Here is a 17,477-nt window from a genome sequence, read left to right on the forward strand (position 1 = left end):
ATTAGTGGCTAAATTGGTTGCAGTATTTTCATCTCACCCTGTATTTTTTAAAAATGTTCACATACCTCATATAAAGTGAAGGAAGTAACCATTATAGACCAATCCTGGCCCGTCGTAATTTTTTTTTTTATCAAATCTATTTAGGCCCGATACGAAATTTACAATATTGGTCCATTCCTTCGGAACCTAATCCATAGAGGGTCGGCAAACTTAAAAATCATAACAGATGTCAAAATATATTTAAATAATTGGCTGAGGGTATACATCAGTCGGCAAATCCGGCTGATATTTTTTAACTTTTTTTATACCCTTCACCATAATCTGGAGGGTATATTAACTTTGTCATTCCGTTTGTAACTCCTGGAAATACTCGTGTCAGACCCAACAAAGTATATATATTCTTGATCAGCGTATATATTCTTAAGTCGCTTTAGCGATGTCCGTCTGTCTGATCATATGTCTGTGCGAATTAAGATAGAAGGCTAAAATTTTGCACACATGTTTATTTTTTCCAGCAGACAGGTTAATTTTTTAAATGGGCCATGTAGGTACACATTTTCATATAGCCCCCATATAACTGTAACTCCCAATATTCGGTATATTGATGATTTTAGCGAAATTATTCACCGAATTGTTTCAAATTAGGTATTTGAAGTTCGAAATGGATACTACAGCCTAAGACAAAAAATTTTCTCTGCAGGTCCACGTCTTCGTATCGCCCCCATGTAACGGTACCTCCCAATATTTGGAATTTGGATGATTTTAGCGACATTATTCACCGAATTGTTTTAAATTTGGTATTTGAAGTTGGAAATGAATACTACAACCTAAGAAAGAAAATTGTCTGTGCAGGTCCAGGTAATAGTATTGGCCTCCCTATATTCGGTATTTTGACGAGTTCAGGTACAATACCCACCAAAATTGTTTGAGATATCGTATTTGAAGTTCGTAATGGATGCCACAGCCTAAGACAGAAAATTGTCTATGCTGGTCCAGGTCATCGTACAGCTCCGATGTAACGTTACCTCCCTATATACGATGTTTTGATGATTTTAGCTACATTATTCATCGTTTATTTCAAGTTTCGAATTTGAATAGGGTGATGACCTGTGACAAACAATGCCTATGTAGGTTCACGTCTTATGGACACCAACATAACGGTAATATTCGGTATTTTTAAAATTTTAACAAAATTTTTAAGGATTTTATTTCCAAATTCATTCCAAATGGTGGAGGGTATTCAAATTCGGCCCGGCCGGACTTACTGCTTTTTTACTTTTTTTCTTCATTATACTGCGAATGCTCACACACTATGCCGAAGTTAATCATTATTTGGTAATGTGTCAAATTAAATATATTGCTTTATGATGTTTAAAAGAATAACCCATTATATTTTTTTTTGAATCTGCTGGTGATGCACAAATTTTATTTCCATTATGTTTCAATAGTTTATTCGGCCCATGCAACTCCTTACTTATTTTCAAACAAGCTCATTTATTGGTGAAATACCCATATGTCTCCAATCTCAAAGTATTCGCCTAGAACTAAACGTAGACGAATACCTTCCAAAAGAGAGGCAAACAAAAACAAGTAAACAAACAATTACGACGACATGGCGAATGGAGTAAATAAGACAAGACGATACGAGGAGAGGCGATATAAACAAAGTCCAAGATGAAGACAAACAAAGGCCAACAACAAACCAACAAAACGAAGAAAATCAACAACAATTGATTCAATTGTATTACGACTTGTTTGCCGCATACCAAATGGATGAGGCAAAACGCCAACAACAACAAAGCATGGCTAACAACAAGCTATAAGCCATGCTGGTGGTAATGCGGCCAATATGACATCATGAGAATGGCTGGAAGAGAATGAGCGAGAGAGATAAACTGAGATGTGTGTGTGTGTGTTTTTCAAAGATGATGTGTGTGAGAGATGTGTAAAGCTTGGCTTGGTAAAAGCTTTTTTTTGAGCAAGAGAATGGCGCTGTTGATGTCTAAACAAAATCTCTGGAGATCAGTTAACGAACACAAGTAAACAAGTTAAGACGTTGTAAGCCATAAAGCGTGAAACGGCCGAGTGTGAATGTAAACGGCCAAAAATAACACAAAAAAATAATCAAAACAAACTAGGAAATCCACAGAAAAATAAAAAAAAAATAGTAATAAAACGCAAGGCACAGTAAAGTGATGACCATGTGAAGTGTAAATTTCAAAGATAAAGAAAAACAAAACCGAAAAAAGTACTAGCAAACAAATGCAAAATATTCGTTTTTAGAAAAGTGGAAATAGTAACAAAATTCAATTTCGTTTTCTAGTCGCCAAGGAAAAGTGTTTTTGGTTGGAAACACACAAGAGAATCGTTTCTTTTTTTCGGTCGCTCTCATAACTGCGCATTGTTAAAATGAAAATTACCAAACTATGACAAGAATGCCCCAGAACTCAGTTTGGCCATAATTAGGAGCACGTTTCTGTTACACACTCAGCACTTAATGGTGAAAATAGATAATGATCCCAGATTTGCTTTTTTTCTTCGGTCACTAAGTGGGTCTTTAGACCAATGCAATGGATCTGGTTGTTTGTTTAAATAATTGTTAAGCCGAAAACTTGATGCCAGCGACGAAACACAGCCAAATGAAAACAAAGTTCATCCAAATCTGCGGAGCAATGAAGGTCGTTCGTTCTCAAATGGCAACGATCGATATTAAATTGTGGTGTTTTTATTCACTTTATGTTGTTACCTTTTTTCGCATTAAAGCTAATCTTTAATCTAAATTTAGACCTTAATGGCTGTTATGAAATTGAAATTGTCCAAAACAACAACATCAACTTAACATCGAGTAAATTTGCATTGTATTTTGTATTGTAGCGGTTGATCACGACATGTTTGGGAGGAGAGACAAGGTTTAATTAACAGAAAAGCAAATTAATCTACCCAAAAAGACAGTGGCTCGAGAGCAATAGAATAAAAACAAGTAAAAAAACATTAAGTTCGGCCGGGCCAAACTTTTAATACCCTCCACCTTAAGGTAAAGGAAACATTTGAAGAAATGTGGCAGAACCATTAAAATGACGAATATCGGCTATCGGGGGCTATACCAAATCGTGGACCTACACATGCAATGTTTCGCCAAAGGAGCTAGAACCCATTATGACCTACAAATACCAATTTTCAGAGAAATCCGTGAAAAAATGTGTCAAAAATCATCAAAATACCGAATATTGGGAGGTACCGTTATATGGGGACTATATCAAAACGTGGACCTATACATGCAATGTTCGCCACACGAACTAGGACCAATTATGACCCACAAATACCAATTTTTAGACAACTTCGTGAAAAATGTGGCAAAAAAATAAAATACCGAATATCGAGAGGTACTGTTATATGGGGACTATACCAAAACGTGGACCTATATATGCAAGTTTTGCCACATGCACAGGGATTTGTTATGACCTATAAATACCAATTTCCAGACAAATCCGTGAAAAAATGTGGCATAAATCATCAAAATACCGAATATCGGGAGGTACCGTTATATGGGGACTATGTCAAAACGTGGACCTATACATGCAATGTTCGCCACACGAACTAGGACCAATTATGACCCACAAATACCAATTTTCAGACAAATCCGTGAAAAAATGTGGCATAAATCAGTCAAAATGGGCTGTATCGTGATTTCAACAGACAGACGGACAGACAGACGGACAGACAGACAGACAGACGGACAGACAGACAGACAGACAGACAGGCAGACAGACGGACAGACGGACAAACGGACAGACAGACAGACGTACTTCGTTAAATCGACTTAGAATTTTATGCTGATTATGAATATATATACTTTATGGGGTCTACGACGAATATTTAAGGATGTTACAAACGGAAACTCGAAATGGGGACCTTTACTATACGAACTTACACTATACGAACTAGAACCCATTATTACAAACAAATACCAATATTTAGACAAAGCCGTGAAAAATCTGACAACAGACAGACAGACGGACATCGTTAAATCAACTTAGAATTTTATGCTGATTATGGATGTACAGGGCGAGATTGAAAAACTACAACAAAGTCAAAAAATGTAGGAAAGAGCATCAAATGTTAGAATAAGTTTATATTTGTTTAGATTTGGCACGAATTATGGCCTTCAAACGTCCAATCAAACCGTCACACGCTGTCCGAATGCTGCTCTGCGGTTTTTTGGCCCATTCCCGGCGAAGCGCTTGCTTGAGGTGATCGAGATTTTGGTATTTTTTAGTGCCAACCTTGCTTTCCAAAATACTCTAGACACAATAGTCGAACGGATTGGTATCCGGAGGTTTTGATGGTGAGGAACCTCATTTTGTAACCATTATTGGGTGGCACGTGCTGAGTCCTGTTGGAATGTCCAAGGTCTGCGACCAAAATGTTTACGTGTCCAAGGCTTTAATACACCCTCCAGAATATTTTAGCGAAAATATTCGGCATTTATTCTGATGCCACATTCGATTAATACGAGCGGAAAGCGACCATCGGCTGTTATAGCGGCCCACACCATCACCATGGCCGGCGCTTAAGTTCTTGTGGCCAACCGAAGGTGCACATTTTCATCTGACCTCTTTGGCAAGCAAATACGTTGATTTTGTTTGTTTGCAACGAATGGACAACGTCTGTTTTCTCATCGGAGAAACCCAAACTCGGCAGTTCACCACTTTCGTCCAAGCGAAGCAACTCTTTAGCTCTTTTGAGTCTATTTCCTTTTTGTTGCGCTGTAAGTGCTTGCACTTTTTAGAATTTCAATGACTTTACTCCGAGCTCAGTTTCAATATTTGCCGAATGGAATATTGCGATATCTTCAGCTCACGAGCCATTTTCGGCTACTGCGACGCGGGTTTCGATCAAGTCGCTTCTTAACTTTTCGAACCATTTCTGTTGATGTTGCTGTTTTCTTCCGTCCACTTCCTTGACGTCGGGCTACGCTACCAGTATCACGATAACGAGCGATGGTACGAGACACAAAAGACTTATACACATTTAAATGCTGGAGTACTCTAACGACAGCCACTCGTGGTTTTCCAGCCACGAAAAACTTTTTTCTGGAAAATTATCACCAAAATGCTTTTGTACGCTTGTAAACAATATAATGTGCAATCACTGGAATAATTTTGACAGCTAGCGGACGAGTGACTTAGAAATGACAGCAATCTGAAGGTGGTTGCATGTTTTCATCTCACCCTGTATTTCATATTTTATAAGAGTAATATTTATTAACTTTTTTGTGGGGACGTTTTTTATAGCTTGAGCTAATATTTTCAATTTTTGAACCCAAGCTTGTAGTGACAAAAACTTTACGGTTTGCGAAGTTTGCACAAAATCGAATAACTCCTTCTTGTTTTGTTAGGTAAATTATTTTCGGCGAAAATTTTGTAATATTGAAGGAGGAGGTTCCAGAAGATATAGAAAGTTCCAGAAGACGTAAAAGGTTCCAGATGATGTAGAGCGATATTGCCCATTTCGGAACTCGATCCAGTTAGGACCAAATCGGATACTCCCTTCGAGAGTTATCGTGATCACCAGCCAGACAGACAACGCTTGATCGACTTTAAATATCCTAAAACATTCTAAAGCGGCCAAGGGTCTAAAACCTTTATTTCGGTTAGGCACGTTTTGGTCGTATCAAATGAGATGTGCTCTATGTATTCATATGTCCCAGGTTATACTTAAACGGACATACTCAGCAATACTGATTGAAATTCGTCAAGCCCATAAAGTGAAAACCGGTATATTTTCGTCTACATTTTGGAGTTTTGGCATCGTACAAATATTTTCAAGTTGTCCCAATCCAAATGAGGAAATGCAGCTCTTCAACACTTTACGGGTCTTTCTGACAAATATTTTTACAAGTTCTCTATAAACAGATCTTTTGATATGTCATACGCAGAAGAGTTTTTTGTACAGATAAGACATTTTACTAGTCTCCTAAAAGGGGAAGATCTCGATAAACAGAATGACTTTTATAGGTCTCCTAAAATCAATCAAACTTTTACAGTTAAGACCGCTTTCAGATGGCTTTTTTAAGGTATTTTAAACTCAGAAAGCCCTTTGTTAAATTTTTAAAAACAAAAGACAATTCACAGGTCTTTCGTAGAAAGAATAACAGGCCTCTCAGCGGTCTACCATAAATCGAAGACTTTTTGGGGGGTTTTAAATATATTTTTTTCTTCTAAGTAGGCTTTCATTGGCCTCCAGCAGACAGAAACCTTTAACAGGCCTCTCAGCGGTCTACCATAAATCGAAGTCTTTTTGGGGGGTGTTGAATATTTTTTCTACTTTGACCCACTGTACAAAATCGAATAGAATTATTCATAGCAAAATTAAAATGAATATAACCTACGCCTTCTTTCAACTTGTGTCTGTAGACAATCGCACAACAATACAACAAAAATTGTACGATGTTATAAGTATGTGTGTGTGTATGTTTGTTTGTAATTTTTTGTATTCCACCGTCAAAGTTCAAACAGCGGTTTTAATTGTTGTCTTTACAAAATTCCAATTTAGCTGTGGCTGCTGTTTTGTTTTTTCGTGTTGTTGTTGTAGTATTATTCCCAACAACTGGCACCCTATTGTTTATTACATCGCCTCTGCTGGGCTGCATTCATTATTGCCACGAAAGTTTGTTGCCGTCTAGCATTCTAAGTTATAACATCATAATGAAGCATCCATCCCGCTGAAATATTGTGGAAAACATTGCAGAGCTGGGGAGTAGCTCCATGAATTTTCCAGCAGAGTGCTCTGTTAATGATACCCTCTACCAAAATGAAAACACACTAACGAAAGACTTAAGACACAAACTCTGTTGAAGTAATTTCCCGTACATCTGTGTGTGTGAGTGAGTGAGTGAGGTGGCTGTTGTGACCCATTATTAATTGACATAGAAGAAAATCATTATTGTGGCTTGCTACCACAACAACAATAGCAGCGGCCGCAACAACAACCATAATAATAACAATAACAAATTGAGATTCTTTGAAATTAATTAGATAAATGTGATCACATTTAATTGCAGTAATTAATGGACATTTCAATTTCGTTAAGTTGTGTTCGTGCTGCATCAATTCATGATAATTAATTTTGTTTTTTTGTCTTTTTGTTATAGTAATACAAACACAAACAAACAGCTTTGTTATACAAAAAACAATTTGAAGAAACTAGAATTGAATTAAAATTAGTCAGCTTCAAGTGGAATTATTCTTAACATTAAATTAATGCAAATATTATTGATTAAATTTGAAATTTTTCAAAAAAAAAAAAATAATAATAATAATAAAAAAAACGATTTCTAATATTTTTCTTTTGCCCTGTAAATACATTTCTTTTAAAATTTTGAATTAGTTTTCTTAAAAGAAAATCTAAACATGCCTAGATAAAAGTCGAGGATTAAAACTTGCGTCATTTACAAAGTAACGACATTTTACGTCAGAAGATTGGCAGGGAGTACCTAGATTTCGGAAATAGCCTCCAATCCTCATCAGTTTCCTTGCTTTTTGTCTGGCATTTTCTTCCCAGATTTTATTTTTAAATAACTCCTCGGATAACTGTTGTTATCGAAATATCAAGTTTCCGGATTTCAGGTCTGTAATTTTCCCCCATTTCTAAATTTAGTTCCATTTAGCGCAAATACAGTACGCTTTTTAAAAACCAGCTCATTGTAGCAACCACAGACACCAGCAGAAATCTTAGGATTTCAGTCTCAATATCTCAATTCTGGATACCAACAGAGACCTCAATATCAAATTTCAGGATTGCAGCTCTCCCATTTCCAAATTTAGTATTATATAGTACTTTTCGTATAATTTTAGTAAACATTTATTAAACCACCTCCACACTCACCAATAATGACATCTATGTAAAATTTGAGATAACACCTTCCCGAAATGCCAAATTTAGTACGATTAAGTAATTTTTGTACAAATACAGGACGTATTTCCAAATCCTCCTCTATATCTCAACGAATTATCTTAACGAAATAAACAAATTTCACGATTTCAGATCTATATATATCTTTTTCGTACAATAATAGTACGTATTTCCAAAACCACCTCCATATCTCGATTTCAGATACCAAGAAAGACTTTAATATCAAATTTAAGGATTCCAGTCCTATCTCTTTATCCAATACCAAATTTAGTACAATTTAGTACTTTTCGTTCATATATAGCACGCATTTCGATACCACCTCCAATTCTCAAACACAGATACCTTCAGTAATCTTAATAACAAGTTTCAGTATTTGATCGCCATCCCTTCAGTCAATACCAAATTTTCGTACTGTATGGTACTTTTCGTACAATAATAGTACACGTTTCCAAACCACCTCCGTGTCATAATTCCAGATACTAGCAGAGATTCATCCTTCATCCAATACCACATTTAGTACAATTTAGTACTTTTCGAACAAATATAGAACAAATTTCTAAATTACCGCCAAATCTCAAACACAGATCCCATCAGTTATCTAAATATAATATTTAAGAATTGTATCTCTATTTCTTTATCCAACACCAGATATAGACCTATTGAGTACTTTTCGTTTAATTATAGTACACCTTTTCGAAAACATCTCCATATGTGCAGGCTACACATGAACTGCGACCCTAATGCCAACTTTCACATTTCAAGAACTATCTGTTGTAGATTTGTACCACTTTTCCAAAAACACTTTTTCATTGCAAACCTACCACTAACAGGGGTCCCAATACAAAACTTCAAAATGCCAGCCTTATCCGTTCGCCCTAAACCAAATTGTTCCAAATTTAGTACAATTAAGTAGAGTTCGCACACTTAGTACACATTTCCAAAACCACCTCGTTTTTACAAACTTACCACCAACTGGGACTTCAATACAAATTTTCAAAATTTCAGCATTTTCCGCTCACCCTAAACTAAACTGTTCCAAATTTAGTACCATTTACTACAGTTCGCAGTCATATACCAAATTTATTTTCCAACCTTAATTCTCTTTCCAAAATTCAAGTTTTTAGCTCTATCTGAAGTAAAGTACCATTTAAGAACTTTTCGTAACCTTAAAGATAGAATTTCCAAAAATCATTTGGTTCATCTATACACCACTCCATCAGTGACTCTCATTTCGAATTTAAAAATTCTATTCAATTTTCGGACATTTTAGCTCTTGGGTACGAATATCCCAAAACCCAGCATTATTCAACGCCTACGCATCAAAACTAACTCCCGGGTGTTGATTCTCGAGCAGTCAGTCAATTATTTTACTACTATTATGTATGAACAGGATGAGATGAAAAAACTACAACCAAACTCAGACTGCTGCCATTTCTAAGCCAGTCTTCCGAAAGATCCAGCATTTAAATGTGAATAAATCTTTTGTGTCTCGTACCATCGCTCGTTACCGTGATACTGTTAGCGTAGCTCGACGTCAAGGAAATGGACGGAAGACAACAGCAACATAAGCAGAAATGGTTCGAAAAGAAGAAGAAGCTACTTGATCGAAATCCGCGTCGCAGTGGCCGAAAAATAGCTCGTGAGCTGAACACATCGCAATAACCCATTTAGCAAATATTGAAAAATGAGCTCGGCGTAAAGCAATTGAAATTCCAAAAAGTGCAAGAACTTACACGGCAACAGAAAGAAAATAGACTCAAAAGAGCTAAAGAGTTGTTTCGCTTGGCTTGGTGAACTGCTGAATTTGGTTTCCTCCGATGAGAAAACATTCGTTGTCCAGCAGCTTGTAAACAACCAAAAAGATCGTTTTTACTTGCCAAAAGGTCAGCTGAAAATGTGCACATTCGGTTGGCCACCAAAACTCGAGCGCCGGCCAAGGTGATGGTGTGGGCCGCCATAACATCCGATGGTCGCTTTCCGCTCGTCTTAGTCGACGTGGCTTCAGAATAAATGCCGAATATTATCGCGAAAATATTCTGGATGGTGTATTAAAGCCTTGGGCACGCAAACATTTTGGCCGCAGACCTTGCACACTCCAACAGGACTCAGCACCATCGCACTCAGCACGCGCCACCCAAGAATGATTACAAAATGAGATTCGTCGCTTCATTTTCAGCGCACAATGGCCACCAAAATCTCCGGATACCAATCCGTTGGACTATTGTGTCTGGAGTATTTGTGAAAGCTAGGTTGGCACTAAAAAAATAACAAAGTGTCGACCACCTCAAGCAAGCGCTTCGCGGGAATAGGTCAAAATACCGCAGATCAACATTCGGGCAACGTGTGACGGTTTCATTGGCCGTTTGAAGGCCACAATTCGTGCCAAAATGGGCCAATTCGAACAAATCTAAACATATTCTGATATTTGATGCTATTGCCGACATTTGTTGCTTTCATTCAATCAAATTTATAAAAAGATGTAAAAATTATCGCGTTTGGCTTTGTTGCAATTTTTTTTTCTCATCTTGGAAAGTAAAATTTTCAGATTTTATTTAAAGGATCACCTCATTTTGGCCAGTATATTGGTTTCTCCGACATTAGGTTTGCCCTTCTTAAAGTGTCATTTTACAGTCTTCCCAGAAAAAAGAAGAAAATATTTAAGATTTTTAAGAAAATATTTAATTTTTTCTTTTTTATTTTAATTTGGCTCGAAATCATTTGTATAGAAAACATTTAATCACCACTTTTAAATTTTTTATTTACAATATTTCGATCGGCATCGACGATCATCATCAGGGAGTGAAATTTATTATATTCTCAAAAACAACCTTACTTCCACATCACCTTACAGAGATTTTCAGACTGTCTGACTGGAAATGAAAAATTTTAAAACATAATTAAATGTTTTTTTATTTTATTTACCTCGCCAAATTAAAATATAAAAGGAAATTGAGTCTAAAGGTCAAATAATAATATATTTACCATTTTTTCAAAATTTATTCTTCATAGAAAATTTTACCCGAAATGCGTTTTAAAGTCACTTGGGTCATATGCCGATTTATGTTCTAAAGTCCTTTGCACTTATATGCCTAGGATATGAAGACTACTTTTTCTATCCAGAACCTATTATTTTTAGACTATTCCTGTCTCTTATATTTTTAAATTAACCATTGCTACATTTTATTCAACAAAATTTCAATTTTTTTTTTTTTTTTTTTTTTTTTTTTTGAAAACAAAGCTAAATTAAAATCTATACTGCTCGAAAAATAAAAACATGGTGGGTGTTAGCCATTCAATATTATCAATATTTATTTTAGATTAATACGTCAACTTTGCCAAAAAAAAAAATCACAAGATTTTGATAGCGTCTCAACACCTACAGTATTCCAAAGCCATGGAGAAATAAAGCCATGATAGCAGATAACATGTAAATCAGTACACCCACAATTTAATCGATTCACACATATTTTTGCTGTTATTGAAATTAAACGAAAATACATTTCAAGAGTCATTCATTTAAACAGAATTTCACATTTTAAATTTCAAGAATATTTTCGTATAATTTATGAGCTTAAAAACAGAATTGACGGACAAGCGGATAGGCCGAAAACGTAATGTAAATATTGAAATATTTATTTGTCAGACTGCATTGATTTGTTTCGAAAAATCATTCATTTGTTTGACTTGTTAGAATTTTGTAAGATTTTTTTTTTGCTTTCAAAATTTGTATTGCTACCTACGCAAATGTACACCTGAACATTGCTGGCCTACAACGTTTGCTGATGGTGGCCATTCATTGTTGTTGTTTTGCTACATTGCGTCTAGGTTTCTTAATGCAAACAGGTTTGTTGCTTAAGTCTTTTGTCTGGTCGAGTATAGGGCTTACTGGTGTTATGAATTTTGATGTCAAATAGGATTTTTTTATACCCTCAGCCATTTGGCCTCAGAGGGTAGACACAATTTGAAACGGCCAAAATGTGCCTAGTCGAAATAACAGTTTTAGACCCTAGGTCTCTTTGAACCAAATCCACTTCAGAGCATTTGGAGTAGATCTGGCAAGATCCGTCCGTTCGTCCGTCTGTCTGGCTGGCTGGTGCGCACGATAACTCTCGAAGGGTGTATCCAATTTGATCCAAACTTGGTACATCGCAATATTTTTGTCAAACTTAGTTCGAGTTCGGAAATGGGTAATATCGGTCCACTCCTTCCCCACAAAAGGCGGAAATTTTCGAAAAATATATTTTTTTGCACAGAAGGAGAAAGAATAAGTCGATTTTGCTTCAACTTTGCAAATCCATATATTTGCGCCAGTTTTAGTTAAGGTTCAAAAATGGATAATATCGGTCCACTCCATCAAGTACCTCCCACACAAATGGTCAAAATTAAAAAAAAAAAATTTGCAAAGAAAGAGAAGCAATAATCCGGGTTTGTTCCAACTTTGCTTATCCAAATATTTGCGTCAGTTCTAGTTCAGGTGCAAAAATGGATAATATCGGTCCACTCCATCAAGTACCTCCCACACAAATGGTCAAAATTAAAAAAAAAATTTTTTGCAAAGAAAGAGAATCAATAATCCGGGTTTGTTCCAACTTTGCTTATCCAAATATTTGCGTCAGTTCTAGTTCAGGTGCAAAAATGGATAATATCGGTCCACTCCATCAAGTACCTCCCACACAAATGGTCAAAATTTTGAAGAATTACAACTCTCATAAAATGTGTTGTGAGAATCCGATTGTCTTAAAATTTCACACATCTCAATATTTTCATAAACCCAAGATCTGGCGTTAAGATGGAATATATCGGTCCACACCTTGGTACCTACCCCACAAAAGTTCGAAATTTTCGAATATCCATTATGCTCATGGAACGCGAAATTAACATCGGATTCCATTTAGACTTGACACATCTGAATATTTCTATCAATACAGGATCTGTTAAAAAAACCGTAGACATCGGACCATTCCTTCCTGGCTCCACAAACGGTCAAAGTTTTGAATAGCCAAAACGTTTGTAAAATCCGAAATAAGCATCAGGTTCTCTTTATATTTCACACATCCCATTATTTCCATTAACAAAAGATCCGTTGTGAAGATGGGATACATCGGTCCACTTCTTCTGGTACCTCCTCCACAAAGGCTCAAAATTTCGAAGCATGTCGCAATATTTAATTCATATTTATTTAGATCCGATGCGAAATGGGCAATATTGGCCAATTCCTTCAGAACCTACTGCACAAGGGGTTAAACATTTGAATAATCACAACAGAAGTCAAAATATTTTTAAATAATCGAATATTGGCTGAGGATATACATCTGTTGGCAAGACCGACCGATACTTTTTTACTTGTGTAAATTTTAAATGATCAAATATTGGAAAAATTCTTTTAATGGAATAGTTGTATTTTAGAATACCACAAAATGTGAATTGATGCTTTTGTTGTTGTTATTTTGTCATGAAAATGTTCAGCAGATTAATGTTGCTGCCTTTCTTCTTTGTTTTCATTGGACCTAAGTACTTTTTATAATTTCATTGAGGATTTCTATGTTTTTTTCTTTTTCTTACTTATAATGTAAAAAGTGCAAATCATTGTTCTGTTGTAATGGCCTAAGTAAAAACACTTCGCTTGATTAAACGCTCCCATTATCATAGGCATTTGTCTGGCCCCGCATCATTAATAATGCCAGTCATTTGAGGAGCTTTGCTACAAACGCCCGTAAGATGATTATTATTATAAGATTAATTAAGTTGAGTGCATTTTTTATTATGTCGAACAAATACCAGCTGTCACGATAACAACTCATCTTAAGTGCAGTCTATGATAATTTCGGAAAAATTATTTATTTTTCTTTGTTTATTTTATATTCTTATGGCGTTCGAAAAGAACAAATTATGAATGATTGATGGGTTAACGGTAATTGTAATGTTGTAAATTTACAAGGTTTCACATGTAGAAACCTGTAATATCTTGAGGGAATCAGTGCTGCGCGACAGAAGTGGTTTTTAGAACAACTTCGATTAGGGAATCGACTGCGGTTTGATCCCTTATAGGTCCTCTCAGGATTTAAAGGTATTTTGACTTAATCATTTAAAATGAACTCACAAATTAAGATTATGCAAACCGTAAGCTACAACAAATTCTAGAAAAATTTACTCAAAAAATCATCTCGCCAATGGACCTTAAAGAACTGCAATTATGTTCATGTACGTGTTCTTTATACCCTCAGCCATATTGGTATAAAGAATAAGATAAAAAAAAAAAACTGCAATAAAGTCAAATGACATAATTTTTCTATTTTTTCTACATTTTATTGAATAAAAACAAAAATGTCGGAAATAGCATCAAATTTTTGAATAAGTTTAGATTTGTTCGAATTGGTCACCTTTGGCACGAATTATGACCTTCTAAAGGCCAATGAAACCATTACACGCTTCCCGCATGTTGTTCTGCGGTATTTCGGTCCATTCCCGGTGAAGCGCTTGCCTGGTATTTTTCAGTGCCAACCTTGCTTTCCAAAATACTCCAGACACAATAGTCAAAGGATTGGTATCCGGAGATTTTCGTGCCCATTGTGCTCTGGAAATAAAGCGAGGAACCTCATTTTCTAACCATTCTTGGGTGGCGCGTGCTGAGTGAGGTGCAATGGTGCTGTGTCCTGTTGGAATGTCCAAAGTCTGCGGCCAAAATGTTTGCGGCCCAAGGCTTTAATACACCCTACAGAATATTTTCGTGATAATATTCGGCATTTATTCTGATACCACGCTCGATTAATACGAGTGGAGAGCGACCATCGGCTGTTATGGCGGCCCACACCATCACCATGGCCGGCGCTTGAGTTCTGGTGGCCAAGCGAAGGTGTACACTTTCGGCTGACCTATTTGGCAAGTAAACACGATCATTTTGGACAAACGAATGTTTCCTCATCTCATCTCATCTCATCATCACTTTCGGCCAAGCGAAGCAACTCTTTAGCTCTTTCGAGTCTACTTTCTTTCTGTTGCGGTGTAAGTTCTTGCACTTTTCAGAATTTCAATGGCTTTACGCCGAGCTCATTTTTCAATATTTGCCGAATGGAATATTGCGATATGTTCAGCTCACCAGCCATTTTTCGACCACTCCGACGCAAGTTTCGATCAAGTCGCTTCTTTACTTTTAGAAACATTTCTGCTAATGTTGCTGATTTCTTCCGTCCACTTCCTTCGTCGGGCTATGCTACCAGTATCACGGTAATGAGCGATGGTACGAGACACAATTGATTTATTCACATTTAAATTTAAATGTTAAATGTTCAAAAAAAAAAAAAAAAAAAGTGGATGAGGCCCTTGTATGGGGGTCATATAAAAACGGGAACCTCCATAGACAATTTTATGCTTACAAGAATTGTCATCTACAAAACCTTCTAAAATACCAGATTTGAAACAATTTCGTGGGTAAATGTGACCAGGATTATTAAAATATATGTGCGGTATAGGCAAAAAAACAAGAAATTACGAACTACATATATTCGGTATATCGAGAGATATGGGAGCTACACCAAAAAGTAGACCTACACATACAATGTTTCGTCACACGAGCTAAAACCTATTTCGAAATACATATACCAATTTTAAGATCAATTTGTGAAAAAAAATGCGGGGAAATTATCAAAATACTGAATATCGGGAGGTACTGCTATATGGCGGCTATTCCAAAAGCGGACCTATACATACAATGCCACCGTAGCTAGAACCCATTATGACCTACAAATACTATTTTTTTAAGATAATTTTGTGAAAAAGTGTAATGAAAATCTTCAAATTGCCGAACACCAGGATGTAGCTTTATTTCGCGTCTACTTCAAAACGTGGTCCGATAAATCTCATTTTCAATACCAACCATCCTAGACACAATACAAATTGTTCTGTCAAATTTTTAAGCTCTACATCAAATAATGTGGACTGTATCATAATTTCAACGGATAGGTAGACGGAAAGTCGGACGGACGTCATACATCGTTATACATATATATACTTTATGCGGTCTACGACGAATATTTTACGACGTTAGAAACGGAATGACAAAGTTAATACTTCTTCCTTTTCAAGGTGGAGGGTATAATAAATGTTTATAATTATTGAATAACTGCGCATAATTTCTCTTTGCCAATAAGATTTCCATATTATTTTTGCCATAAAACTCTTGAAGTAAACAACAAAGTAATAAAATTCCTTGAAAACTAATAACATTGCAAAATAAGCAGAGGTGCGCCCAACTAATAATTACAAATGTCAATACGAAATTGAACAGTGAAATGGCATTAAATGCCTAAATACCCACACGAAACAAGTTGTACACATTGCGCATAAACTTGAAAAAGTAATGCCGCTAATCAAACAGAACGAAGCAACAACACATCTCAAAATAAATTCCAACACTAGATAAAAGAGCAAAAACTCACTCAAAACAGACAATGGAGGTTGAATGTTCAGATAATTATCGGAAATCCGTTTAACGATTAAATTTAAATTAATTTCAATTCAATTTGTCGCGATCATGACGGAGCATCACTCAATAGATACCTCGAAACGCACAGGTATCTAATCCAATCGATAAAAATGTGGCACAAAAAAACGTCGGATTTCGTTTTCTGTTCTTAAAATTTTATAAAAGGAGACCCAAGTGTCTTCAATCAATACTTGTTTATTTTTTTTTTTAATTATTGACTAATTTTATTTATTGTTATATTCAAATGGACTACTTACAATTGTTGTACTCACACCAAGCAATAAAATATCTCTAATTGAAATTACCCATATTTTTTTAAAAGGAATTTACAAAATCAAACAATCTTTCTCACTTTACTTATTAGGTAAATAATAAACTGAATAATTACATAAATTTACTTAACACTGTTAATTGCATTTAAAATGCATTAACTTATCCCACACAAAGTGGATGTTCCGTGAGCAAATATTAAATTCGTAATGGATTTATGACTAACAGGCGATGAAAAACCTGAATGCAGGCGATGAAAAACCTGAATCAAAAAAAAAACTTGAATCAAAGAGTGATTATATCCCTTGGTGAGGGATAACGAAAATCAGGATTATTATTTACAGGAACAAAAGGCACAAATTCAGAAATCTTCAGGAGGAGGATTTACAATTTTCATGAGGATATAATTTACATATACCCTGTATGGCCAAAATGTGTCTTATCGAAATAACGGCTTTAGATTCTAAGTTTTTTTTTTTTTTGGACAAATCAGTTTCAGGACATTTGGAGACGATCTAGCGATGTCCGTCCGTCCGCCCGCCTATCTGCTTGATGCGCACGATAACTCCCGAAAGGAGTATCTGATTTCGTTCAAACTTGGTACATTGTAATATATTTATAAAACTTAGATCCTGTTCGTAAAAGGGCAATATCGGTCAACACCTTCTGGTACCTCCCAACAAAAGGTCAAAATTTTCAAAAAAAAAAAAAATGTATATATATATATTTTTCTGCACAAAAGGAAAAAGCATAATCCGATTTTGCTTCAACTTTGCAAATCTTAACATTTGCATCAGTGCTAGGTCGGGTG

At 35.7% G+C, this 17,477-nt stretch overlaps 1 protein-coding gene across 5 annotated transcripts in view; it reads left to right on the top strand.

Annotated features, from left to right (window-relative positions):
* Window positions 1-2,031: 2,031 nt before the first annotated feature.
* The window catches only part of LOC131801382 (filamin-C-like), a 154,433-nt gene continuing 138,987 nt past the window's right edge, over window positions 2,032-17,477 (top strand). For 3 of the 5 annotated variants that reach the window (XM_059119986.1, XM_059119991.1, XM_059119995.1), the window contains exon 1: window positions 2,032-2,248. The gene's annotated coding sequence lies outside the window, so the exon portion shown is untranslated. The remainder of the gene's footprint in view (window positions 2,249-17,477) is intronic. The other 2 variants (XM_059119987.1, XM_059119989.1) reach the window with 2 other exon arrangements.

The sequence above is a fragment of the Musca domestica genome, unplaced genomic scaffold (assembly GCF_030504385.1).
Source record: "Musca domestica strain aabys unplaced genomic scaffold, Musca_domestica.polishedcontigs.V.1.1 16, whole genome shotgun sequence".
In the NCBI taxonomy this organism is placed as follows: domain Eukaryota; kingdom Metazoa; phylum Arthropoda; class Insecta; order Diptera; family Muscidae; genus Musca; species Musca domestica.